The sequence below is a fragment of the Lathamus discolor genome, chromosome 5 (genome assembly GCF_037157495.1).
Source record: "Lathamus discolor isolate bLatDis1 chromosome 5, bLatDis1.hap1, whole genome shotgun sequence".
NCBI lineage: Eukaryota > Metazoa > Chordata > Aves > Psittaciformes > Psittacidae > Lathamus > Lathamus discolor.
Genome location: NC_088888.1, coordinates 63131617 through 63159323, shown reverse-complemented (window position 1 = coordinate 63159323; position 27707 = coordinate 63131617). Strand labels below are relative to the sequence as shown.

Sequence of the window (27707 nt, the reverse complement as noted above, 5' to 3'; positions counted from 1 at the left end):
GTGTAGCCATGTGTCAAATCCTCCAGCACGCTGAGTGCTGGAAACAAATGGCACTTTCAGAGCAGTGCATCTGGGTCACTGCCTGCTCTCGCTGTGCCTGCGAGGACCTCGGGGAAGAGCAGAGCAGGGAGGAGCAGGCTGCAGGTTTGAGGAGCTGTGCTGGCAGGTCTAATCTAGGCCACTGGCTGTAATCTGGATACCCTCACCCTGGAAAGAAAAGTGGATTTTCGGTACTGTAAGGGTAAGTCTTTTGCACCCCTAAGTGATGAGGTTGCACTGGTTTGTTTTCCCTGTACTTTCAGTACTCTGTTTTGCAGGTGTAATCAGAATTATAAAAGGACATTCAACCCTCCCCCCATGCCCATAAAATCACCGAGAAATAGCACACAGAAAGCACTCACAGGCTCTGCTGTTTAGTGCTGTAACTAGTTTGGACTCACAAATTTAGGAAATGTCACATCTGATTGTGACCTCGAATCAAGTTCACCCTGCCTCACTGAAACACAAGACACACCATTCATGCGGCGCCCGGAGTTCAGCCTCCAGCTGCAGAATGTGGGTTACCAGAAGCAGGAGACATCTGAGAAGGAGCATTCAGAGCAGCACGTGTGCCACTTTCAGCCACGAATGCATTCGATTATGAACTCTGCAAATATATGAATGGCACAGGCTGGCAGTACAATCCCTGAAAGTACGTATCCATAACAATCCTATGGGAAAAAAGAGAGCCACAAAAAGGCAAGACTTTTTTTTTTTTCTCTTTGAATATGCAAATCAGCTAATTAATTTCCCCTCCAAAAACCATTTGCACAATCTGGGAGCTGCTGCAAGGGCCAATTGTAAAGACTTTAACGGTAAACATCAGCAGCAACAGCTAATGAATAGTCATATTTTAAACTAAACTGCACATGTCAAAACTGTTAAAGTTCATTTCTCTTGCGTATACTCTTACATCTAATGGTAAAATGGCAACAGAATCTGGGACTACAACAGTCCCGCAGAGCCACTGGCATTGCAGCTGGACAGCCCTTGCAGAACTGCTACCTGCCACAACAACGTGCCCTTCTCGCCATGCACTGCAGTAGTGAATACTTGGAAGACAACCAGTTTATTTGGTCTGCTTGCTCTCGCCATGTTACTTAAATGCCCATCCGCTGCTAACTCCACTTCTAACCCATGTATGTAGACATACAGCTATAGCAACTACTTTGAAGCACCTAATTCATGAAAGGTTATCAAGAAAGGGAATTGTGTTTGACCTTGTCACACACGTGTACGGGGAGCAAAACCAGTACAGTCTCTGCAAGCAGAGAGAAGCATTTAAAAAAAGGACAGAAAGTAGGTGAGAGCATGCTTCCTCATAAACACATGTGTTTTATCAACTGCCTGACCTTGAAATCACTTCCCTTTTCCAGACAGACACCTCTGGGTCACATCTTTCAGCTCTGTTAAAATTTCAGCAGCTTGCTGGTTGCTCTTCCATGGAGAGGGGGAAGGGATGTGGACTGAGCATCAGATAGTCAATGCAGAAACATATTTAAACAGAAAATCTTCTCCCAAGGACAGGGCTTCCAGTAGCGGGAGTATTTAAGAGGAAGAAAATAAAAAGCTGCAGTTCTGCAGAGTGACAGATGCATATCGCACAGTTGGGACTGTTTATGTCCGTAGAGTTTCCGCTGCACTAGCAGTAACAGAAGACTTTTTCCTCCTGGGCAAGCTCTTTCTCACTCTAGGATTCACAGTGGAGCAATTACAAGCTTCCTAAAAGCCCTGCAAAGCTTTCAAGGCTGGCAGTAGCTACAGTTCCTAACCCAGACTGACTGCAAGCATTAACAGAGAGCAGGGCAGTAGAAAATATTAGTCTAGTTGAAGGTTTAAACACTGGTGAGCATGAACTTCAGCAAGTTCTACCCTACTTGCCTTAAAAATGTGCAGTGGTCTTTTTCCTATCAGTGATGTAGAAAATTAAAGCTGTTAACAGGTCTTTTTATGAAGGCTGACTCCGTCACTCCATCAATGGAGCAGTGTCACCCTGCAAGTGTCAGGCTTACCTCTCATTTTGAGGGGGAAAGTGCTGGCATCCAGACAAGCATGTACAAAGTGACAAGGGCATAGAAAGCATTTTGTAGGCTTAGAACAAACCCCTGTTTGTAGGATTCACTTAGTGAAAGAATTTATGTTAACAGAGCAAGCTATTTATAGCAACTCTCCATAGAAATGAACTGTCTCTTGATTCCTGTCCTTGTGAAACGTGGCTTTTTAACCAGAGAAACACTCTCTTTACTCTAAAAGCATGGGTGAAGGGGGGCATGGGGAAAGGGAAGCTGCTCCCTGACATACACCCTGCCACCTCCAGTTATACTAGAGATAAAGTCTCCCTGTGCTGTCAGCATAAAAGGTCACTGATGGTTTGAGCACTGGCACAGTGACACCACTCTTCCCCAGCCCCCTTGGCTGGACAGCCCTTGTGAAAGAGATGCCAGTGCCCAGCCCATCGCTCCCACCTCTGAGCAGTGCCCGTCCAGCTGACAGACACATAACTGAGATGGGCTGCTCTTCCCAGGCTTCTCAAGCCGCACACACTTAATTACAGACTCTTAGCCAGCGTTAATCTGAGTATACCTGTGGAAGACTACAGTTCCTTGAAACATCACAGGGACAAACCAGGAGGTAAGAGATCCCAGTCTTTCCCCAGCCAGCCCTTCAGAAGATTGCAAATGACAGCATGTTCACATATCCTCACGTTCCATACACTCTCTGAAATAAAAGCATTGCACTTTAATCCTGATCATATACCACCAGCTAGCTAAAACCCCACAGCCCTGTATACACACCTCACTAAGTTTTGCAAAATCATCACACAGAATCTCACCTACTTATTACAAATGACCCAGATCCACGGTCTGCTTACTATCCAAGCTTAATTAATTATTTCCACAAGTTTGCTCAGACAAGAAGCTGAGCAAACTGCAGGCACATGATTTTTATCAATAAATTAAAATAAACCCAACAAACAAAACAACAAAGCAGTAGATTTGCTGTTTCAAAGTACAAAAATGTAGACAAACCATTCAGAAACTAAAACATGCACATGCAAACCAACCAACCTAAAACATCTTTTGTTTAAATATTTCCACAAACAAGTTGCAATCAAGTCTTTACATCCATATCTGGGAAAGTTGTGCTGCTGGACTTTTGAATGTTGAGAACAGAGCTATTTGGCCAATAAACTGTACCACAGTCTGGAGATTACAGTTTAGACCTGACTGGGGGGGAAGCAAAAGCTTTAGTTCAGACTAAAATAACCTCACGTTTCCTGGTTCGGACCCTAGATATCATCCCTGACCCCTGCCTTTTCCAAACTCTAGACAAAGCTAAGGCTCTTACTATATACCCTTGCCCCTAAATCTCATCCATCAACAGCTTTGCACAGAAATCCCTCATAGATAGTTCCCTTATACTTCTTCTTTCCAGTATCTCATACTGACAGTCTCAGTTGGTTTTGAAAAAAGGCATATCTTAGATCTAATAATTGTACCAATAAACCTAAATTAGACTAATGGGAGCCCTGAACTGAAAATAAAGCTCTAAAATCTATGGGGTATACATATATCATGAGACTTTATTAAACTATAAATCTGTTGATTACAATCTAATTTTCTAAAGACAGAATTATCTTAAGCTAATTTATTGCCCAACATAATAGCATTTTATGTCTATGATGAAATTAGATTCTATCAGGTTAAGTTTGTTTATGATTTGTTTATAATTTTAGATTAACAGAATTAGACACAGTAAAGTCTTCACATAGATGAAATAACGAAATGCAGTATATTTTCACAACAGTATCTGGTACTCTCCGAGTCATAAGCAAGCATCTTGCTTCATAGTACTTGAAATACTGTTTGAGATGACGAATTTCTCCTTCCATATTCCACAGAGGGTTAGCTTAAGCTGATATATGACATCATGTGCTGTAAATGTGTAGATCCGATGCAAATTATGAGTGCTGATGAAGAAAAACCCTGAGCTCTTCCTACCCATTAGATGCAGAGGCTGTTCTGCTGCAATTCTTCACTACCCTAGTTCAACTGATGTGCCTGTTGGTTACATTCCTTGGAGACATTGGGGTTTAAAATTAATCACTTCAAACTGTTTTAAATTCTAAAACAGTGGTTGGTGAGCCACACAGGAGAGTGAGTGTGAGCAAGAACTTGTGGGGTTGGCTATGTCAGCCTGGAATCAGAGAATGATTTGGGTTGGGGGAGACCTTAAAAGATCATCTCGTTCCAACCCCCCTGCCATGGGCAGGGTCACCTTTCACTAGACCAGGTTGCTCAAAGCCCTATCCAATCTGGCCTTGAACTCTGCCAGGGACGGGGCAAGACCTGTCTTGAACCACAGCCTGGAGGGAAAATCAGAGAACACCCCTGCACTCAATGTAAGCAGAAAGGTACACACACCAAAATGTGAGCTAAAATGCAATCGATATTTTCTTGTGCCATCTGGCAATTCAAACTTGGAGTCCTTCAGACTCAGAGTCATTGACTCATTGACTCAGAGGCTTTGCACCAACTTGATGACTGACCAGATCACAAAACTCTACAAAAAACATCAGTCAAGCTTCTGCATGGCTGTGTGGTAGCTGTATCCATATCATCCCTAGCTCTTGGGCATGGCTACATTCAGATTCCTTCAGGAAAAAACGGATGATATTTGCTCTGCCTTAAGGTACGGTTTCTATGTATGGGCTGTCTGGGAGGGCTGGGAAGAGATGAAGCAAAGGCAGTCTGCCACCAAAGCTGCTTCTAAGCTCTTGCCCTGACCTGCTCAGCCCTTACACCCTCAATGTGTTTCTTTACAGTGGCTGGAAATCAACTGCAAAATATGAAATTTTTTCTTCTGGCAACTGGTATTTTTAATTCCCTCTTTGTCCAGTGTCACAGGCAAGGAAGGAAAGGGAGATCCCACTAACTCCAGTTACTTATTTAGATTTGCTGCAAATATTCAGAGATCTCAATAGCTCTGTTACCCAAAAGGTAAACAGCAGTAGTGACGCACTCCAAGAAAGCATCCCGCAAGCCCACTCCAAACAACAAAAATAACTACTGCCAGCACCAACTGTCATGTGTTAAAACTCAGTGCTATTCTTGGAGCAGATGCAGGCTCAGGAATTCTTTTTCCTTTTTTTCTTTTCTTTTTTTTTTTTTTTTTTTTTTTTTTATTACGGAACAGTAATTTCAAACCAGTCCCGCAACTCGTGATGTGCGTGATGGTCCTGGCAGCTGCTGATTTTCTAAATTATAATTACTGGCAGTTTATCAGTCTTAACAGTTCGAGACAGGCAGTTTGACAATGTTAACGGATGCTGCTTAACCAAAACGCTGTTCCCACGGGCTCTCTTGTGCACACTTTTTCCTTCCTCCTAGTTGGAGAACTTCAAGTGCTCTGCTCTGATCTGGCAAATCCTCACCCTGGCTCTCAGATCACTGCCAGTGGGGCTCCATTACATCTCCATAACATACACTGTTAAAAAAGATACTAATTTTTACGATGTGTTAATTGTGCCCCCTCTGCCACATGACTGCAAATAGCTCTGGCAAACAACTGCACCTCAATGAATAAAAAGTTTGTTTGACCAAAGAGTAATTGGAGTTGCTTGGCACTGAAGACGAATACAGCAATGTTCCAGCTGACACATCTTGCACAGAGAGTCCTATCAGGTCTCCTGTACTTACTCATACATACAAAACACAGCAAATAACATTTCTTGAAGCTTTGGACATAAAAAGCAAGATTTCTGGGCAAACTGAAATATCAGCCTCTTTAGACTCCAAATGACTGAATTTACCTACTAGCTCTTTACATTCAGTAAGCCACAATAAAGTGCTTTCAGTGATGAACTTTGACAAGTTCCATTTATATACCAGTGGCAGAAGAAAGTCCTTAATAGAAGGTGAAGGGAATGCAATTTCAGTGTAATTGAATGTCGGATGGTGCTGCCCAGTTACAGGAGGGAACTTGCAGGATGCTGAAGAAGGTGGATGTAAGGGGAAGTACCTCCACATCCAGAAGAAGAATACCAGCTAATGCTCCTCCCCTGCACACTGACACAAGCAGCTTACCACTGGTGGTATCTGATCTACAGGTCGGTTAGCAGAGATCTGCACAATGGGTCCCTGGAGGGAACCACAGCAGGGAAGCAAGGCTGGAAGCAGGAGTAAGAAACATCAGGTCAAAAAGTGTATGTGGGTTCTGGAAATACCAAAGCCAGTGTCTTCTCTGGGAGATGTAGTGCGGCTTTTTACAGAGTCCCTCCAGCACTGCACATCTCATAACTAAGACTCCAGCAGCTGCACCTCAGAATATGTGTGCACATGCTCTGAATGGTCACAAGGCAAAACCTCACTCGGCAAGAAATACCCTGCCTCTGGTCAGGCAATACAGGGAGGCAAAGCCCCCATAGCTTGGTATGAGTGCTCTGACAAGCAGTTTCTCAAAGATGAACTTACAGCATCCTCTGTTTCATGCCACCATTTTCTCCCAGGTATGTACTCATTCCAGCTACGAAGCTGCTGCTTGTTTCCTCAGGGGAGTAAGTGATTTCTGAGGAGGGAGCAGCTGGCACATCCCTCTGGAGACGTGAGTGCTGATGCTGGCTATATCAGCTGCAAGTTCCCTCTGCAAACACTAGTGACCAGTGCTAGCAATGGCTTTCACCTTACTGCTCTGCAGAAGTAGGTGACTGAACTATGTCTTCAGAGGAAGCACATGCTGCTGAAGACACAAACTGACCTAACTCTCTCTTCCATCCTCCAGGCTTCTGGGCAACAAGTAGGGGGAACTTCACCTCAGGGTAGTATAAAGCAGTCCAGTAATTTCATGGCTTCCCCCTAACTTGTGCACTCTTTCGTTCTCCTCTCTATGCTTTCACACAGAGAGATTGTAGCTTTCTCAGGTGTGGCAGACTGTGAAGATGAACACAGTGACTGCTGTTAAAAGATTTAGGGACAAATCCAAAAAAGTTATTTAGGAATTTGGCTTTTAAATCCTATTTAATGCAAGTTTAAATCCTTAAGCACTTCCTTGGCTTTAGCCTTACAACTTTAACAGGGAAGCCAACAGCATTTTGAGTACTCACGTGTTCTTTCAAGTTTACATGAAAGAGAATGTGGCAAAACAACTAGATCACACTTCTCATTTAAATAGAATATAAGAAAGACTGTGGTATGCACAAGTGACTGAAAACGAAGGATTTAAAACATTTGGTATTTGTATTTCTGAATATAATCTGCATTAGAGACACCCATCCAGACAGCTAAACACATCTGCAAGCAGTTATTAGATTTATGCATGCATGTAAAACACATAAGCTTTCATTATTTGTAACCTGATTGACTTGGGTGACCATGCAGCCCTCAACGTGCAAAACATCTGTGGTGGTCGGCTTTTCCTTTGAGCTTACCTCCTTGCAGCTCTCTGTAGCTCTGATTAGTCATTTGTGCTTCAGAGAGGAAGCTTACTTGGTAACAGCCAGAACAGTGGGTGAATGTGCTACTTGTTTTTGTGGTCACTCTAAAGATTCCTCAATGCACCCCAAAATGACATCCTTTTGGGCATTCCAATGTTCAGCAGAGCATACAAAACTAGGTCAGGTAGTACTTGCATAGGTTTCTGCAACCAGTGAGGGTGGCAACTCACTAAACAAGCCCACCTGTTTTGAGGTGGGCAATTTAGGTCCTAATGATTACCTGAGCATGGGGCCAGAAACAGAGGAACAGTTACTTTTCACAGAGAAAGAAAAAAAAACCATGAAGTTTCCTTCCTTGCAAGTGTAGATAGCTTGACAAACTTCTGCTTAGGAGAAAAACAAAGGATTGGAACAAGCTGTTCAATTCATTCCCCTCCCAGATGCTACATGGTATCTGATACCGCCCACTGCCAATTCCCCCAGCTGTGTGTTTGTAGGACAGCAGAGGAAGGAGGAGAATAATTCAGGGCTCACCAAGGGCACTAACAGCTTCAGCAACACAATGCTCTCTTACATGTAATTTGGTAAGTTGAACCAGATATCTCAGGAAAGAAAAGAGCTTCCAGTTTCAAAAGCTTCATTGCATTGCTGTTTCATGGGAGATTTCTCTTGACACCAAGATCCTACTGAAAGCACAGAACATCATATTGTTCCTAATAGAAAATGGTGGCCCCAAAAGGAAAATACTCCATTAAGTATCTAAAATATCTATTAGTCTAGTGTTTGCCCAGCTCTCAAGACCAATATGGAAACAGGAAAATAATTTGGGATTTCACATATATGCTTTTTCTCAGCCATATGAGATAAAAACTCATGGCTTCAGTGTGCCTATAAGGCTACATGGAGAACTAGAACAACAAAACCGCAAACCCAAAACTATTCACTGTATATATCCTGGGGAAACAGCACTTGCAAAATCAAAATTGCTGGTCTAGTGCTTCCTCAGAGCCTGAAATGGAAAAGTTACAAATATCTCTTACTCTTAATAAAATCCAACTTTAAACTTGCTATGAAATGACTCAATCCCAAGCTAGCAAAGTACACCCAACCTACGAAGCACTTTGAGGTCTATGCAGATAAGGAGTCCAACATTATATGAAACAGCTCTAAACCACCAAAAGAAGTAGACTTCTAAACTATTTTTTTTTTTTTTTAATGATTAGTTATCCCACCCTTACAACTTCGCATTCTCATGAGGCCAGATTTTTCCAGGCAGTTTTCTCAACTAGCCCCCAGAAGCACAGGTCACTTTGCGATGGCACCACCTTTAGGTGCCTCATAAACAGTTAGACATTAAAATCATCAGCATCGTTATTTCTCATGGTGCCTGGTACAGGGACAGGTAGTTGGAGAAGAATAATGTCTTAAAACCCCATCTGAACATCCTGCAAGACACACATTTGTACAGTCAATGTAAGAACCTAATTTATTCTGGGATTAGCCAGACATTGAAAATGTCCCTACTAATGTCCACGTTGGCTTTCCTTGCAAAGCAAGAATAGGACAGTGATCTGTGCTGCTAAGGCACTGCACTGCAAATGGCTGTCTTCCTTTGCACCTCAGCGGCAGATTCTTGAGCAGCACTGCAAAAGGCACCACTGCACAGAAGGAAAGCGAAAGATATGAAGCAACTACCTCTTTTTCCTCAAGGCCACACAATTCTCAAGATAGCTACTGTTATTACACCATCAGTTATAAGCTTCTATATGGGAGGTTAATAACAGCTAAATCCCTTCACGCTTACCAGCAAGAACCATTTCACAGAAACAGATACTCTTTACCACTTATCATTTATCGACTAGTTTCCTTTTACGTTTTAAAAATTGGTATGCGGTATTAACTCCTATCTGCAGATTTGCCTTCACACAGCTTTGCCTATAAACAGTCGCCTCATTGTCTTCGGCAATCAAATATTTTTCTAGTTAGGAGTTACTGCTCTCAGCTCCACCATATCTTGCTCTGCAGTCACTCTAGAAGAAGTAAGATCCAGATATGATTAATTCAGATATTTGACCGTGCGCCATAAGATCAGAGCTTTCACCCCCACACTTCTTCACCTCTACCCCCCTCCAAGTCTACCATTACATGTAGTTACCATGACTTGCTCAACAGCCAGTAGTAGAGCTATGTGTAGGATGGAAACTCTACAGAAATGATCTTTGATGCTCTCCCCATTTTCCCCAGGAAAGGAATACAAGTGGTTTCTTTGGAATGTTTGTTCATGGTTTGCACAGTGGACATTGCAACACAAGTCAGCTTTAGGATTTTTTGTAGAAAATAAGTCATCCACAACTGGAAAGTCACATACTTACATCTGAAATATTGCTACAGTTACACCAACAGATAGCCGAAAGGGGACTCTGCACAAGTGATACTGTGTGGGAAGGAGACAGTTCAGTGTTCTGTAGGGGTGAGAGAGTGACATTTCATAGACCAAAGTCTCCCACTTGAGCACAGAAGAGGTTCAGTGAACATTGCCACACAGGAAGCATCTTTAAGTATGAGTAGGTATTACCCAGGGTATCACAGAATCACATGATAGTATTACTATTCCAACACACCAGATGGACTTCACAGGACGGACCATACTGATGGCAACTTAATATAGGCACACAAAAACCATATTCACTACTACTACTACTAAACCATGTGATGACACAGTATTATTTTCAGTTATGAACAAAACCATAATTGTAACAGCTCTGTGTTCAGCTTTTGGTAAGAAGTACCACAGGATAACAATCAACTACATGTTCACCAGAAGTTGGCTAGATTATTAACAGACTCATGTAACATAAGCTGCAAAATCATTTATTTTTAAGATGAAAAATACACAAGGAATCTTCTCATATATAGTTTTTGGTGCTTTTGTCCTGTTATGTGTTTGGGATTTTTTTCTTAAATTTATTCTGATTATGGGATGCTGATCTAGTTGAGTCTTTATGCAATTTTTATTATATTGAATAGCATTCAAATAAAAGGGCACCTATGATTGGGTGTTTTAAGGAAAGAACACATCAGGATGTGTGAGACTGTCAATATTAGAGCAAAGAATGGTGGCAAAGTTGGGCTACCTTTAGATTTGCTTCCTTTTTCCATTTCATTCCTCCGAAGAGGCTAGAGAATAGTAGACTTGCAGAATCTTCTTTGGCTGATAATTCATGCAGGAATAAAAATGGAACAGTATGTGGGAAAAAAAAAACCAACCAGCTGTACTTCTTTTGGATCATGGAAAGCACAAAACATGAGAAAAATGCTAATTCTTCATAAACACAAACAACATGACACTCTGCATTACAGTGACCTTTAGGGCAAGCAGCGTCAGAACTCACTTTTTAAAATCTAAGCCACTGTATTAGGTTAGCACAGCAAGGTTTTAGCAGTGAGGGACTTCAGGGGTGATTTCTGTGAGAAGCTGCCAGAACCTTCCCGTGTGTCCTATGGAGCCAATGCCAGCCTGCTCCAAGATGGACCCATCACTGGCCAAGGCCAAGCCTATCAATGACAGTGGTAGCACCTCTGGGATAAAGCCAACCGTATCCTGGGCTGTATCAAAAGGAGCGTGACCAGCAGGTCGAAGGAGGTGATCCTGCCCCTCTGCTCTGCTCTTGTGAGACCTCACCTGGAGTATTGTGTGCAGTTCTGGTGTCCTCAACATAAAAAGGACATGGAACTGCTGGAACAAGTCCAGAGGAGGGCCACGAGGATGATCAGGGGACTGGAGCACCTCCTGTATGAAGATAGGCTGAGAAAGTTGGGGCTGTTCAGCCTGGAGAAGAGAAGGCTGCATGGAGACCTCATAGCAGCCTTCCAGTACCTGAAGGGGGCCTACAAAAGTACTGGGGAAGGACTCTTCATTAGGGACTGTAGTGACAGGACAAGGGGTAACGGGTTAAAACTTAAACAGGGGAAGTTTAGATCGGATATAAGGAGGAAATTCTTTCCTGTTAGGGTGGTGAGGCACTGGAATGGGTTGCCCAAGGAAGTTGTGAATGCTCCATCCTTGGCAGTGTTCAAGGCCAGGTTGGATGAAGCCTTGGGTGAGATGATTTAGTGTGAGGTGTCCCCGCCCATGTCAGAGGGGTTGGAACTAGATGATCTTAAGGTCCTTTCCAACCCTAACTATTCTATGGTTCTATGATTCTATGATAATGTACTTAAGAAAGGTAAAAGTTACTGGTGCAGGAGCAATTGCAGCCAGACAGAAGAATGAGAATATGTGAAAGCAACAGCCACTGACCAAGGTCAGTGCAGAAGGAGGCAGGCGGTGCTCCAGGTGCTGGAGCAGAGATTCCCCTGCAGCCCATGGTGCAGACCATGGCGAGGCAGCTGTGCCCTGCAGCCCATGCAGGTCCATGATGGAGCAGATCTCCACCTGCAGCCCATGGAGAGCCCCACACTGGAACAGAGAGATGCCTGAAGGAGGCTGTGACCCCAGGGGAAGCCTGTGCTGAAGCAGGCTCCTGGCAGGACCTGTGGCCCTGTGGGGAGAGGAGCCCACGCTGGAGCAGGTTTGCTGCAAGGCTTGTGACCCCATGGGGGACCCACGCTGACGCAGTCTGTTCCTGAAGGGCTGCACCCCATGGAAGAGACCCATGTTGGAGCAGTCTGTTCCTGAAGGACTGCACCCATGGAAGGCACCCACACTGGAGCAGTTAATGAAAAACTGCAGCCCATGGGAAGGACTCCCAGTGGAGCAGGTCACGGAGGACTGTTTGTCATGGGACAGACCTCACACTGGAACAGGGGAAGAATGTGAGAAGTCCATAGCTGAGGAGGAAGCAGCAAAAGAGACGTGATGAACTGACCACAACCACCGTTTCCCAGCCCCCTGCACTGCTGCAGGGAAGAAGGTAGAGAATACAGGAGTGAAATTAAGCATAGGAAGAAGGGAGGTGTTTTTAAGATTTAGTGTTTATTTTCATTATCATACTCTGATTTGGTTGGTAACAATTAAACTAATTTCCCCAGGTAAAGTACTTTTTGCCCATTATAGTAACTGGAGAATGATCTCTCCCTGTCGTTATATTGACCCATGAGTCTTTCATTATATTCTGACTCACCTGTCCAGCTGAGAAGGGGTGTGACAGAGTGGCTTTGGTGGCCACTTGGTGTGCAGCTAAGGTTAACCCACTAGAGCTCCTAATTCATCAATAATGTTAGATCTGTCAGAAAGGAGTACATAGTTGTGATTCTGCATGGTTTATCTACTTGAAAGAACTATCTCTCTGAAGTGTTGTTTTCATTGAAAAAGTTTTAATTGCAAAGACTTTCCTGACTTGGCAATCTGAAGTATTTGGACAATGTGTCAATACAAATTCACGAATTGGGCCATTTCCTTTCTTATACCGGCTGTCCAATAGGTTTTGGGAAAGTGATACTTGTTTTTCCCCTAAACATTCAATAGTACAGAGCAGACATGCAGGCCATTTTGTACAGGGTAGAAGCGTGAAAGTGAAACAGGAAGGGAAGAACAGAAAAAGCAGACAGATCTGAAATTCGAGAACACTCTCCAAAGAAAGCTGGGGTTTACAGTATATAGGCTGAAGAAGTTATCTGCTTTGGTTTGCATCACAGCAGCACATCAAGGCCTGACCTGAGATGATATCCATGTCAGTTTTGCAGATATTAAAAATAATAGTTAAAAAAAACCCCAAACCAAAACCCAAAAAAACCCCAGGTTAATTCAGCAGATGAAGAGAAGTTGCTCCCCTCAGGCCCCAGACATGCTGAATTCTCAATCTCAATGCAGTTGGGACGAAGGCAGCACACTCCTTCACTCTTTGGCTAGAATGCGAAAGGAGAGATGCAGAATCAATGTTTGCATTCCCTGAGCTAAGGGGAAGTGACTGCCTCAAAAGTGATGGTGTTGGACTCCAGAGAAGTTACATCAGCCACTTCTGAGGCTGATGAGGTTGCCACTTACTTATGGACTCTTGAGTGAGATTAGCAGTCACAGGTGGAAAGGAAATAGATACTGTTCGCCACCAAAACTGACAGGATTGGAGGTTTCTTAGGAAAATAGCCTCAGCATCACTCTGCCAAATTAGTTAGAAAAGGAATTGAACATGAGAACATCAACAGTGAGGTATCTGGAATTAGAAATCAAGACCTGCCCTGTTCTCAGGCCTTGGTTTTAATTCAAACTTCAGACAGAAACCTTTGCGCATCTCTCCTAGGAGCCATTATAATGAAGTCAGTGACTATGAGAAAGCAGATGATGAAATCATTAATATATTATGTATACACACACACATGAATACCTTGGAAATAAATCTCAACTTTTGAACCAAACATGGATAAGAAATTATGCTAAAAGGTACAGAAAAAGTTCATCTGGACTGAGGTAATTGCTATTTGTCTTGATCCATAAGCAATGAAGAGATATGTTCAACTGAGCCAATGTTCTTGACATAATTTTATTACCTGTATTCCTCACTGGGGTGTATAATGGGGCAAAACCAAAGAGAAGCTGTGGCTGAATGGAACCACTAGGCTCTCAGCTACTTCAGGGGTCTCCATTTTCACTCTGGACCAGGACCAGGCACACCAGGCTCATTGAGCAGGCAGGCCAATCAGTCATGGAGTCTCAGACCCAGAGGTACTCAGCACTGTGTTGAGGTTCCTGGAGCTCATGATGGGGACCAGAACAGGGTTTCCACTGTTTCCACGAAGCTCCATGAGTCAGAGACCTAATTGGTCAAGACCGATACTCTTCAAAATGCAAAGAACAAGCTAAAAACTAGGGAAATATTCTGATCACCTTATGGACAGGATTACCAACTCGGCACAAAATTTAATGTGTTTCAGGTTGTCCACTGGACACATTTGATCTGTGGTCACCAGCATATCCCATTCCTGATATAACCTTTTCCAGAGTGATAACCAGGGGAAAAAGAAATTAAATATTTCCCGGCAGTAGGTAATTTTTGTGTTTGTTTGTGCACAGCTCTTCCTTTGCCCACCAAAAATGCCTATCAGGTTATTCTGTTTGGTTTTTAAGCTACATGCAGTACATTAACATTCAAACTGATACACCTTCTCTGTATAGCTTTAGTTTGGTGTGATGACAGACTGAAAAGGTTCCTATTTTACAAGCATTGCCTAGCTGAGCTGTCACACAAAGCAAGCAGTGTAGTAGGAATGACTAATGAATAAATCTCAAAAAAAAAGGAATGTAAAAGGATGTTTACAGATTTTCACATGGATGTGATCTATTATGAAGCTATAACTTCCTATCTATTGAGTGTTTACTAGAAAGGCTGAGAATTAAGATAGAGTCTTTTGTGGACAGGAAACGATCCAATGAAAATTAAACAGATACAGCAATTCACCATCAAAATGGGAGGAAATACCTTAACTGCTAAATAACCAAAAGCTTACATGGTACTAGAATACTATTTAAAATTAGAAATACAGATTTCTCCTAGACGTGCACTTCCTTAAGACCTTATATGAGATTTTATCCAGCCCTGTTTTACTTGATCAGATGGCTATAAATTCTAGTGAGTTTGACAAATTAACAGCTGTAGGATTAGATACATGTTTAATTAAACACAAAACCACATTATGTGATATGTATGTTTTAAAAGCCTATTCATTGTAAGCATAATTGATGAGATATTCAGAGATACACCCACACTTAAAAAAAAGCATTACACACCCATACATGAACAGAGAACTTACAGGAAATCATATGCAGTAATATTTCAACCTTCTGCTCTCACCTAATGGTGAAAACCTTGCTTAAGTTTTTCCTGTAAAAATTTAACAAAATTGCTTTAATATAAACAGATATCACAAAGCTTGGGAAGAAAGAAATAAATCCAGCCAGATTATATATATAAAATTTCAATATCTGTTTTATCAATTACAACCTAATCTAGATTTTTTGAATTGCAGAATTGTACATTATGTGTGGCAATTTTAATCTAAATTCCACAGGAAAGGCACTTCCCATCTGCAGCTGAGCTCTCGGTACACACCCAAAAGCTTCGTTCGAAATCTGTTCTTCAGCAACCAGCAATAGCACTGCACATATAGCCATGCACACAGCAAACACAAAGGGCTGTTAGCTATTCACAATAAAGAGAAACTAGCACATGAAAAGGGATGGAAAATGATCACACACAGCCATAGGCACACTGCTTTTACAGAAGTACCCTGAAAGAATACCACAGAAGAGCCTTTTTGCCAAAGAAACTGCACTGTCAATGCCTGGTTCGAGTACCACTGATGTAAAATTAAAGCATTTTCATCAACTTCAGCAAATTCCCCATCAATCTCCAAATTTTTATTATTAAAATGGGGTGACAAAGAATCTAGGCTCAGCTTATAGATGAGGCTGAGCAGTTTGTCACCCTGCAACATGTATCCACCTGCACCAAATCTTACATAGTCACAGGAGGGTTTATAGCCCTCAGTGACGTGAAGGCAGCTCCACATGGGAATGGAGTATCACTGGTTCTGAACTGCATAGGATGCAGTTGTTAATGGCGCTGCTTTGATTTCCAGCTCCTGTGGAAATGTATTCATACATGCATAAATTCATAGTATGTGCATGCATTAAGTCCTGTTGCCCAACAAGCGTATATTTTGGCTGAACTACTTGTCCTGGGTTCAGCAGTAGCAGTCATGTTTCTCCTTCTTAGTAGCTAGTGCAGGGCTGTGTTTTTGATTTTTGGCCTGGGAACAGTGCTGATAATGCCGATGTTTTTAGTTGCTGCTTAAATGTTTTAGTCTGACCAAGGACTTTCTGAGCCTCACGTTCTGCTAGGAAGGAGGGAAAGCTGGGAGGAAGCAGAGACAGGACACCTGACCCAAACTGACCAAAGAGGTATTCCATACCACAGCACATCATGCCCAGGGTGTAACGGGGAGTTACCCGGAAGGGCTGGGACTGCAGGGTTGGATGAGGGATTGGTCGGTGCTCGGCTGGGGGAAGTGGGGCGAGTTATCAGTCGGCTGGTGCTGAGGTGTTGTATTCTTTCCTCTTGTTATTTCCTTTATCATTATTATTATTGGTGGTAGCAGTAGTGATTTGTGTTATACCTTAGTTACTAAACTGTTCTTATCTCAACCCATGGGAGTTGGATTCTTTTTGATTCTCCTCTCCGTCCCTCCGAGAGTAGTGGGAGGGCAAGAGGGGGGGGAGTGAAAGAGCAACTGTATGATTTATGGGTGACTTTGTTTAAACCATGACACTACTGAACTGCAAAATAATTTTAAAATACGCTACCAAAATTATTTTTCACTAAAAGTCACTTACAGTGTATCATAATATTGGGAGGAAAGAAAAAAAGGATAAAGTTTAAGTCTCATTCTCATTTCCATCCTTCCTCTCATCACTCCAGAGCTAAGTAGTGTTACGTTTTTGGCTTCCTTACCACAACAAAGCTGAGACTCCTCCATGTTTTCACCAAGATAAATGTCAGCTTGACACATCACCAAGGAATGAAACTTGTGCTATTTATATTCAGAAAGGCAATTAAAAAAAATAACCAAAAAACAACCTCCAAAATGGGGTTTGATTCTAGATTGCTGCCACTAAACAAAACCAAGTATATAGTTGCTTTTGAGCTATTTTTAAGTGGGCTCAATCTTAAAGTTACACATCCTGCGTGGCCAGAGACTAACAAACAATGGCAGCTCAAGAGGAGTGACCAGAACCTGAATCCACATATTGTAAATGATGATAGGCACAAGTTTATCTAGAAGTTTCAAATGTCATGGCCATCTGTAGTTGAACTAAACACATATACAAAGACAACTACAGTCCTTACCCAGATTAACCAGGAAACATTGTTTACTCTGAGCGAAGAATATGGCCTCCTTCAAACCAGCCCTCTGTCTTAAAATGCAGATTGTAGTAACACAACCACCAGGAAAATGTTTAACACAGACTTTTTTTTTTGATGGAAACATAATCTGTGCAGCTCAAATTTCAAGAACCTTGGGCCAGAAGGTATCACTTTATACTCCCAAATGTACATAATAATTTACGGTAGCTTGTGAACTTCTACTGAAAGCTAGCACATTGTGCGCTACCTATCCATAAGCATACATTTATTCTGTGTTAACAGCAGCAGGAGAGCATGGAGTTAGTCAAGGCAAGGGGCTGAGCATTTGTACAGCAGTTGCTGCTCAAAAAACCCATGAGCTGCAAAAGCATACCCCATAATGACTTGTTTCCTGCTAATGCTTTGTTTCTCTTAAGTAGATAGTGCTCCCCACACTCATTTAATAAGTGAAATACTAAACAAAGATCGTGCTGAAATCACCTTTACAAAACTTTTGTAAGCAATTTTTTTCTTGCACACATGCACTGATGGCAAATATCTTAGAAGTTAATTTCCCAGTTGGAAGCAGCTAAAAGGATGAAACTGTACTCATTAGAATATGCTGAAAGAAAGCAATAATCAAAAGCTTCATGCATACTTATCAGAAAACTGAATTGCTCTTCATCTCGCTGGTCAAATTTAAGAATAAAATTATACTGACTCATTAAAACTCAGATTCACAAACCAGCCATTTAAAAGTACTTTAAAGGTTAAAAATAAGGTTTTAGACTCATACAAAAGATTTCGAAACTAAAAAGACAAACCAAAAAGAAAAAAAATAATCCTAAAGGTTTTAATCAAGACACCTGAAATGTTAATTTCTAGAATAAAAGAGAAAACCAGCTAGAAGCCTTAATAAACACATTGGTAAATTTAAACTTACACATCAATGACATAAAGGCAATCTCCAGTGCAGTTTTCCCCCCAAAAGAAACAAATCAAATCCATCCACTAAGAAACTGCTATATGCAACAGTTTCTATACTTGAAAAACTTCCAAATGCTGATGCCACACAGAAACGGAGCAATCTAGCAGTCATTTTGGCAAAGGAAGCGTCTCTGAAGTTGTGGCATTTCACATGCCTGCAGCCTGTGAGATTCAGCTTAGGTTGCAGAAGATCAAGGTTGCTTTCTCAGGCATAGAGAGAAGATTCAGAAAGCTACCCCAAACATCAAACTACTAAAGATCAGACTCGATTAAGAGAAATCCTCCTGGCTTGTGCAATGAAATCTCATCAAGCCCCTAGAAGACATTCCTATGCTTCCATTGACTGCTGAAGTTAATAGAATTTAAATTTAATTTGGCCAAATCTGGCTCTGATTAGTGCTACTGAAACATACACAATAAATTACCTAATTGCTTCAGTAGCTAAGATGATTCCAGCTTTCTTACGACTGCCGGTGACATCTGTAGTGGAAGAGACCTTCAGGAAATACTTGAGTTTGGTAGAAAACATTGTTTCCCTTCTATCAAAGCCACACAAACTTGGTCTGAAAAAAAAAAAAAATCAAAGGAGGAGGGATGGAAGAAGCTGATGCTGACATAGAAATGCTGTTGGGGAGGAAGACTGGAAGCTGAGCTCCCCATCTTGCTGCCCAATGTCCTAATGTGAACTACTAGATAAAATAAGCCAATTCTGTTGAAGAGGCACACACTTGCTGGAATTAAGCTCTTCATTCCCAGGACTTTCGAGTCCTGAGGAATCTCAAGAAATACAAACTGATGAGACCAGGATGACAAATTAAGCCTTACAAGAAAATTGGGGATGGGGAGGGGGAGCACTTTCTCCAACATCAGGCACCACAATAGACAGCCACATCTCTTGTCTCATTTCATGAACTAGACACCAGCATTGCAGAAGCATTTCCTTCACAACTGCAGAGTTTTATCTCTGAATCCATCCTTCTGCTGATGCAAGCTACACCGGCAGTTTGCACTTCACACAGGGTGGAGTGAGCTTTCCCTCCACACTGAAATACCAATCCAAGCTCGCTCCACTATTTAACCAGATTTTGTCTCCTCTACCCAGCTGGCTTCCCAAGAGTTATGAGATGCAAGACTACTGACAGAAGAGAGCCAGCAGGGGCTTATTCACTTGTCTGTTTTAATGTGGCTGCCTCAGCTTTACCCAGGATTGTCACATCAGAGGACCACATGCTTTCCTCTCCTTCCAGCTCGTCACACCCTCTGTAGAAGAAGAAGAGAAGGAGCCTCTTTTGTGGCTCTGGCCACAGGCCTCAGCACTAGCTGTGCCATGACATAACCTTTCGCCTCATTTTAACAGTAAAAATCAGAGAGCTCTCCCAAGGCAAGAGCCTGACAGCACCAAGGAGGGCATTAGCAAGTGCACTGCTACAATCTTGCTAACAATTAGAAGCTGTCAGAATACACTTTATTCAAGCACCACGCATACTACAAAACCAAGTGAAGAAAGATTCAGAAACAAGCTGTCTGAGTCAACATAGTTATTGTAATACCGTTTTCTGTATTATAAACAATAATGATAATTGTTTACAAAGCCTTGTGTTTCAAAGGTTTGAAGGGGTCGGTTTACAGAAAATTTTCTTTCAGAATGTGGAAGCCTGGCAATTTTGACCTGATTTTGCCATTTACCTGATGGCTGCAACACTGAATATCCTGATGAAAGGACTCTTAACTGAAGCCTCTACTGTCTCATTTCTACTTCTTAGAGCTTATTTTGCAGCACTTCAGAGACCTCCAAAACATAACTGCGTCTCTACCCTATGAGTTACAGTACAGACACAGCTGCTCTTTGGGATTTCAAAAATAATCAAAGGCAAAATACAACAAAGGAAGTGCGGAAGAAAGAAAAATGTGACAGAAGCAACATGAATCTCTGGCGAGCAAACACCTGCACATTCAAGTTTGTTAAAAGACGTACCTTTCTCCATGTTATATGTTTATTTTACACACAAGTCTAATTTGATGGAATAATCCCAGAGTGATTTTATTCCAAGAAAGCAACATGGCCAAAGGTTTGTTTAAAATTTGCTACACTTCAACACCCTCCTAGAATTTAAAGTCTTCATATTCTTTTTAAAAAAATATGGCAGGGATAACATCTGATTAAAATTACAACAACTTCTGTGGTTTTGCTGGAAGCAGATTTATATTTGACAGGATTTAAGTTTACAACCACTGTTCATTATTAAAAGCTGTTCATTATTAGTAGCAGTTCAGAAGCTTCTCCAGTTATATTAAGGAAAATGCTACCAAACAAAAAAAAAAAAAAAAACACCACCAAACATCAGCAGCAAACCCAATGAAATAAAAAAGGAAAGGAAAGCAGATTGCTTCAGTATAGGAGGCGCTGCCCCAACTGCCTGGAAGGCTAAAACCACCTGCGGTCTGTGTCCAGGGGCCAAAGAGGGCTCTGAGGGAGAGGTCTCGCACTCCCTGCACACCACTGCTTTGACCCACCCAGCTACCACAGCAAGTGGTTAGGAAGTGCCTTCAACCTGAGACACCCAGAAGGGTGAGGGGACATAGTCACAGGAGCATTTAGGCATGGAAATCAAGTATCACACAGCCTGTTGTAGCTCTCCTGCAGCATCTTTATAATCTCTGTAAATAACATATGCACCTGATAAGGCCAAGGTTGCTTCCCCAATACACCAACACTCCTCAAAGAGGTAAGCACCAGGATCTCTGCACACTCCCTGGTATCCGGGTCCTGGGAAGCTGCACTTCAGACAATGCAACACTGAAAGAGAAACCACAAACAGCCCCCTTCCTCCAATGGCACACTTACAAGGCGAACCCACTTCTTACAGGTTGCATGTCTGTATGTCCCATAAAGGACCTGACAGAAGTGTGACAGATGATGGCCATCACCCCACAGCCTTCTCCCCCAGAGAAGAAAGTTACTTCTTATTCACTTCAGTAATGACAAACAGAAAGTAACAGGGGTAGTGTGAGGCTGGAGATGGAATAATTCCTGCACAGATACCACACTAATGATTAAATAGATTAACATAAACATGTATTATTTATGCATGAAATGCATAACTTATCACTGCTACCGTCTAGAGCGTTGGAAATGCTCATGAAGCACAAGCACTTTGTCATTTTATCAACAGTTCTCAAACCTCCAAAAATACTTTTAACTACATCCATAAAAATTACAGACCACAGCCATGTTTGCCTTGTGATTACTTGGAAGCTAAATAAATCTTCTCTTTGAAGCAGAAACAACATTTTTGAAGTTTTTACCAAGTTTTTGGCCACAGATTTTATATATAGCAGCACAGATTTAAAACTTATTATACCCCAACCAAGATAATTTTTGGAAACACCCTGCTTGCTTCTTGGATGGGTTTCTATTTGATTCAATCACAGTAATTGTACAGCTTTCATAGTACTCAGAACTAGTCAGGAAAACAAAGAGTATTGTGAAGTTTCCATTTATAGATGACGGGGCTGCAGTTTAGTGATATTGCTACCAGGAGTGGGAGAAGTCATTCTCTTCATTATCACATGTCAGAAGCAATTAGAAACAGCCTCAAATTATACGAATTGTCTTCTCCTGATTTCATATATGTGTGTGTGTGTATATATATGTCATCTTATCTTAAGCCTTTAGATCACCCTCAAGTCCCTACTCAGAAAGGACTAATACCACATTTACATCTTTGCAGTCAGAGGCTTCATTAACTGCATATATTCCCTGTTTTTGTTTGGAAAAATTACTTCAGGACCACATCAATCCTGAAGAAACACTGAGGCCCAGATCAGCATTTCGTTCAGAAAAGCCCATATGAAGACATGGCACTTGACAACATCTGGCAGCTGCAGAACCATCCAGGCAGTTCAATTGCTGGTGAAGTGAAGGTAGGACATGACTTGTCTCATCTAAAGAGAGAAGGACATAAGAAGGACATGGAGCTGTTGAAGCAAGTCCAGAGGAGGGCCACGAGGATGATCAGGGGACTGAAGCACCTCCTGTATGAAGATAGGCTGAGGAAGTTGGGGCTGTTCAGCCTGCAGAAGAGAAGGCTGCGTGGAGACCTCATAGCAGCCTTCCAGTACCTGAAGGGGGCCTATAGGGATGCTGGGGAGGGACTTTTCATCAGGGACTGTAGTGACAGGACAAGGGGTAATAGATATAAGGAAGAAGTTCTTTACTGTTAGGGTGGTGAGGCACTGGAACAGGTTGCCCAAAGAAGTAAATGCTCCATCCCTGGGAGTGTTCAAGGCCAGGTTGGACATAGCCTGGTCTAGTATGAACATGGTCTAGCATGAGGTGTTCCTGCCCATGGCAGAGGGGCTGGAACTAGATGATCTTAAGGTCCTTTCCAGCCCTAACCATTCTATGATTCTATGATCTCTGGGTATTGCAGCCCCTTAAAGGGGCTCAAACTCAAGAGGAGGTGGCATTATGGAAATTAAGCAATGGTAGAAGGAGTAAGTTTTTCTATAATCTAGCAGCCTGCTGAAGTCACCATCATGAGAAATCAGTGTGCCAGGAATGTAGATCCATTTCTCCATACTCTGTTATATACAAAACAGCACCTAGCTTTGCTTTATGCTGGTAATGGTGTCAGAAGGGTTATTAAACATCATGCGTAAGGTTTTATTACAGTCTAATTACAAAGGAGGTGAGAGAAGTTTCATTGTCTCCTACCTGTCTCCTGTGGTATTAAAAACTTTTCCCAAAGCTCCATGATCCGCTTAAGTCAGAGACTAGGTACTGGATTTGTTGTGCCAGAGGTATGACCCAGGTGCAGCAACTCTGGATTTTGTTTAACATGGAGAAGGGAAAAAAAAAGGCTGTGTAATGATACCAGCGGAAAAGGAGGAAACGGCCTAAACTGAATTCTGACATGCAAATTTTAAATCACAAATCTTAAAGAAAAAGACCAGCAATTCATGTTTGGGGGTACCTGTAGCTTCCCAACATGTTGCTCTTCATTGCTTAGGATACCTTTGCGACTCTTTAGACCTTTTGTGCTGAAGTTGTATACACTGAGTTCAAGCTGAGTTTTCTGAGGAGCTGCAGCCAAAACAACTCAGTCACTTCCAAGAATGTAGCTGGGTGAAAAAAGGAACCTTTTATTCACAGAACACAGGGCATTGAAACTTGTCCCAGCGTAAATGCTTTTCATTCTCCAGTCTGTGAGTACTTGAACTTGGAATCCCAAGGCAGCTCTTCCGCAGTGTTTTATCCGTGGGTTTTTATAAGTCAGGTGAAATAAAAACATCATCCTGACTACTGTTTTGCAAAATCTTCCCATTTTAAATTAGATATGATGGAATAGATGGCCAGTCTGCTAAATCAAGGGACAGGATTAAGACTTCTCAGTCATTTGATAAGCACATGCTTCAACAGCACTTAGTGGTACAAAAAGATGGTGTTTGGATGTGAAATACAACTCACAGATATAACCAAAGTCAGCTAAGGCCCACTGAAAACTCTTTTCAGATGAAGTCCTAAGTGATATTTACTTGAAGGAGATGAGAGACGTATTTAAACTTCTATCACGGTCCATGCAATTTTCTTGAGAAACTTCTGTTACTACCCATCAAGAATACAAAGTCTATGTATAAAATATACTGTATTCTACAGCATCTTCCCTTCCATTCTAAAAGGCTGACTCCCATTTTAATACAAAGCAGAATCAAACTGCAATCTCAGCTTAGGATTAATGCGAAAAGCAAATATAGCACCCTAAAATAGAGTGCCTATAACATAACTTATCTGTACAGAACAAGCTGGCAGAGCAGCTACGTCTTCAGCAAACCAGACTCAATATAAAAAGGATTTACTTGCATACAAGAACATTTGAGTCTCTATGCAGTTTTACTTTGAATAGATTTAACATTTAACTAGTTCAACCACATTAATCCTTGAGCTCCAGAATCCTGGAAAAGTATTTATCATTTTTCATTTAAAACTAAAAATGACATTTGCAGCAACAAAAGGTGGACTTTCAAATAACTGTATGCAAATTTTAAAACATCACTGTCTAAATAAATATGAAAACCTCCCATCTTTCTCAAAAAAGTAAGATTCATAGCAAAGCTACACTTTTCTCATTTATATCAGAATGAATTTTAAGCTTTAAAGCCAGAACTTGGTGCAGCTTTTTCTTAGATAGGAAAGCCCATCACTTTTGAAGTGTCCCAATCGCAAAGGCTAAATCGCAGCAGTAATGATGAAATGCTCCAGTCAGAAGGAGCTTGAGATTGAAAATTTAAATGAGAAACCAACTCAGTGCAGTTACTGATAATGCAAGTTAATTAAGAGCATTTTTGAACATTTGTTCTATTTCTTCACTGTGATTTCCAGGTTTGTCAAAGTGCTTCCTATTGTGCTGAACATTATGCTCCAGGCGATGGCAATAGCTGCCCTTTATGCAACTCTTTTATTCAGTACTTTGGATTTAAAATTTTATCTTCAGATAAAGGCATAGAGAAATGGATTAAAGGGAAGTGGTTTACTGCCATTACACTTGCTTTCCTAACGGAGACGTGCAGATGCTTGTTTGTACGGCTAAGTCCATCTACAGTTGTCTCCCATCCCTTGCCGCTGTTTGCTGCCTGCTCCACTCTGCTGCAGACCACAGCCTTTCAAAAAGCCCCCCAGAATGCAAAAACTCATCCTCTAGAAGTTAATCCAAGAAAGTAAAAACACATGAAGCAATTGAGAACAAACATGAGAATCTTAAGCCAGTACATCCCTCACTCCAAGGTAGTTAAAAATATGCAGAAGTGTTTTGACATTTTACCATGTGTATGTATGGACCAGCAGACAGAGAGGTTACCATCTTTTCTTATCCTGAGTAACTCCTATGTAAATCACCACGGCATCAAACCTGCGGTTCTGGTTCAGCCAAGCATAACTTGCTTTTCACCGTGAGGTAACTTTGTCCCTTTCGCGGAGGGAGACTCACACAACATCTCCACCATCACTGTGGTTGGCCAAACCACCTTGGAAGCCAAAGTGTCCTCATTACTTCAGTTGGATGTGAGAGATGACTCTGGCCTTCTGCAGTGGGGTCTGACTCCTCAGAAATTGCTTATGCATTGGTTTGTGAAACTGAGACTTAAAGTATGTCTCCTATTAGCTTAATCAGATTCCTTGTCCCTGCAAACCACAGCCCCAGTAAGTAAGTCCAGGTCCTTTCCCGTTCCCTGGGAAGCTGCTGTCTTCTGGACAACTCAAGAAAAGAGGCTGTCTCCTGCTCCCCACATGGAGAATCTCTATCCCACTCCACTTGCTTGTCATTATTTCCAGTAACTTGTTTTGAAAAACCACTACAACAGTTTGAGCGAGTCTCATCTGACTTCTGGGCCTGAACTCAGATATTCCTTCACACCTCACCAAAGTACCTTCCCCTCCTTTTTTTTTTTTTTTTTAATTTATTTTAATTTTACTTTCACAGGCAGACCCCAGAAAAAAAATCCCTTTTACAGCAGCTTCTGCTCCCTGTGCCACACGCCATCTGCAGCTCCCAACCAAAACCTCTCATCTTTTCTCCCACCAGTTGAGACTTCTGCTGCCAACTCTCCTAGCCTAATGAAGCGTATTTGTCAACGCACGTGCAAGTATTCACACTGCAAACATATGTGCTTCATAAAACAAAGGTATTTGTAGAAATACGTTGCCAAACAGACTTACAACTTGAACAAGTCATTAACCTCCCTCCAGGTTACCCTCTCCCCAGCTCAATCCCTCTTCAAGGGCTTGTATCCTCCTTCTGCCTACAGCCACTTCCATCCTTGTTGTTCTGAGCTGTTGTGTCAGCTTGGTTCAGCATTTCCGTATTCCAGCATCTTCACCGCTCTCTCACCAGCCTCATGCTCAGACCGGGACAATGCAAAACCCATTATCCCACTCCCTAAGGATGACCCAGGTTAAGAAAAAAAAAAAGCTCTGTCCTGCCACATCCTAAGCAGACAGATTCTGAAATATGAAAATGCATAGCACTATGTTTTATAATAACACAACCAAGCAGCTTTCTGGTCAATGAACTTACAGCATCTCTGGTGGTTTGTAAAGAACTTCTTTTGACTTCTTGGCTTCCATCCACACTCATCTGTATTTTACAGTACTGTGCAGTTTTGCTCATTTCAAGGTCTAGGCTTTTTGCTTTAGCTTCACCATTTCTGTCTTCCGTAGACTCTTTCCTGTCCTGGCTGAGTTTTCTGTCTCCAGCACCTCCTCCCACCAAAAACCCCACAAGAACAAACCCTCCCCCCCCGCCATTCTCTTCCTCACCCACGTTCCAACAGACACCTGCTCAAACTCCCAGGCTGTCTTGTGGTCTGCTGCCTGCATGCTGTGCTTGAGAGCAGTTCCAGGCACCTCTGCTCCCCCATACACTTTCTCCTTTACCTTAGAGGAGCAGCACTCCACCAGATTTATACTCTCCTTCAAAAAGAACAGCTGGCTGCAGCTCTGCTCTCCCAGACAAGATCAGTTCACCCAAGTAGAGAAACACATTTTATTTCCAAACAAATAAACAACATCCAGTAAGGATGGGAGGAAAGCAGCACAGAAAAGGAAATATTGCAAACATACAATTTCTAGTATGTCTTTATCAGTAAATCTTCATTTCTTCTCTCCTTTCAAAGCCTACAATACAAATCCACTTAAACATCATCTTGTTTGCAAGAAACAGCACGTTCTTCCTCACTGCTGACTTCCTGACTTCAGCAGGCTCACAATCCCTTTACTGTCCACTTTATTAGCAAGTATGAAGCCCTCTACTTACTACGTCAGCTTTCCACGAGCTCTAAAGATCAGGAGATATATTACTAAAACACAATTTACTTGCAAGTAAGCACAGGAAGATAAAGTGGAACAAAAACCTGCAGGTACTGGTTATTTCAGGACTTGTGGCTGGTACTAAGATCCCTCAATTTGTGGATAAATGCTACTTTTTCTTGAGATTGAACAGCACAAGCTACATCTCCCAAGCTCATTACACTATCATCACTTTTTCCCTGAACACAAAGTAAGTCAACATGGTTTTCACTCCAGTTTGCTCCCTGACCTCTCCAACAGAACAGTGCTCAAACACTCCAACTAGCCTGGGTTGCAGTGATTTTGAGGAGTGAAAACAGTACATTGGTATCACAGGCCAGTAGATTGGTGGGGTAGAGGGCAAGGAAAAACAGATACAGACAAATTGAAATGACTTTTTTCTTTTTTTAGCATTGTTTGGAAATCATACAGGCATGGCATTTCTTTCTTACAGCCTTCAGAGGAGTTTTGCGAGCAAGATCTTCATTGCACTGAGACACACCAAGATTGAAGTCTGGGCTTCACTGAGCTCTACAGGTAGAATGAAAGCAGTGTTAATAAAGCAACA

At 42.0% G+C, this 27707-nt stretch overlaps 1 protein-coding gene and 1 long non-coding RNA gene across 7 annotated transcripts in view; one reads left to right on the top strand and one right to left on the bottom strand.

Annotated features, from left to right (window-relative positions):
- The window catches only part of FYN (FYN proto-oncogene, Src family tyrosine kinase), a 141175-nt gene that overhangs the window by 90731 nt on the left and 22737 nt on the right, over positions 1-27707 (bottom strand). The window contains exon 1 of one of the 6 annotated variants that reach the window (XM_065681054.1): positions 23015-23032. The exons of the other annotated variants lie outside the window; for them this stretch is intronic. The gene's annotated coding sequence lies outside the window, so the exon portion shown is untranslated. Of the gene's footprint in view, positions 1-23014; positions 23033-27707 lie in introns of those variants that run through there. 6 annotated transcript variants of the gene reach the window in all.
- LOC136015296 (uncharacterized) lies at positions 195-27707 on the top strand. Its single transcript, XR_010613143.1, has 3 exons — positions 195-241; positions 22086-22221; positions 27594-27707. It is a non-coding gene; the product is annotated as an uncharacterized LOC136015296 (long non-coding RNA).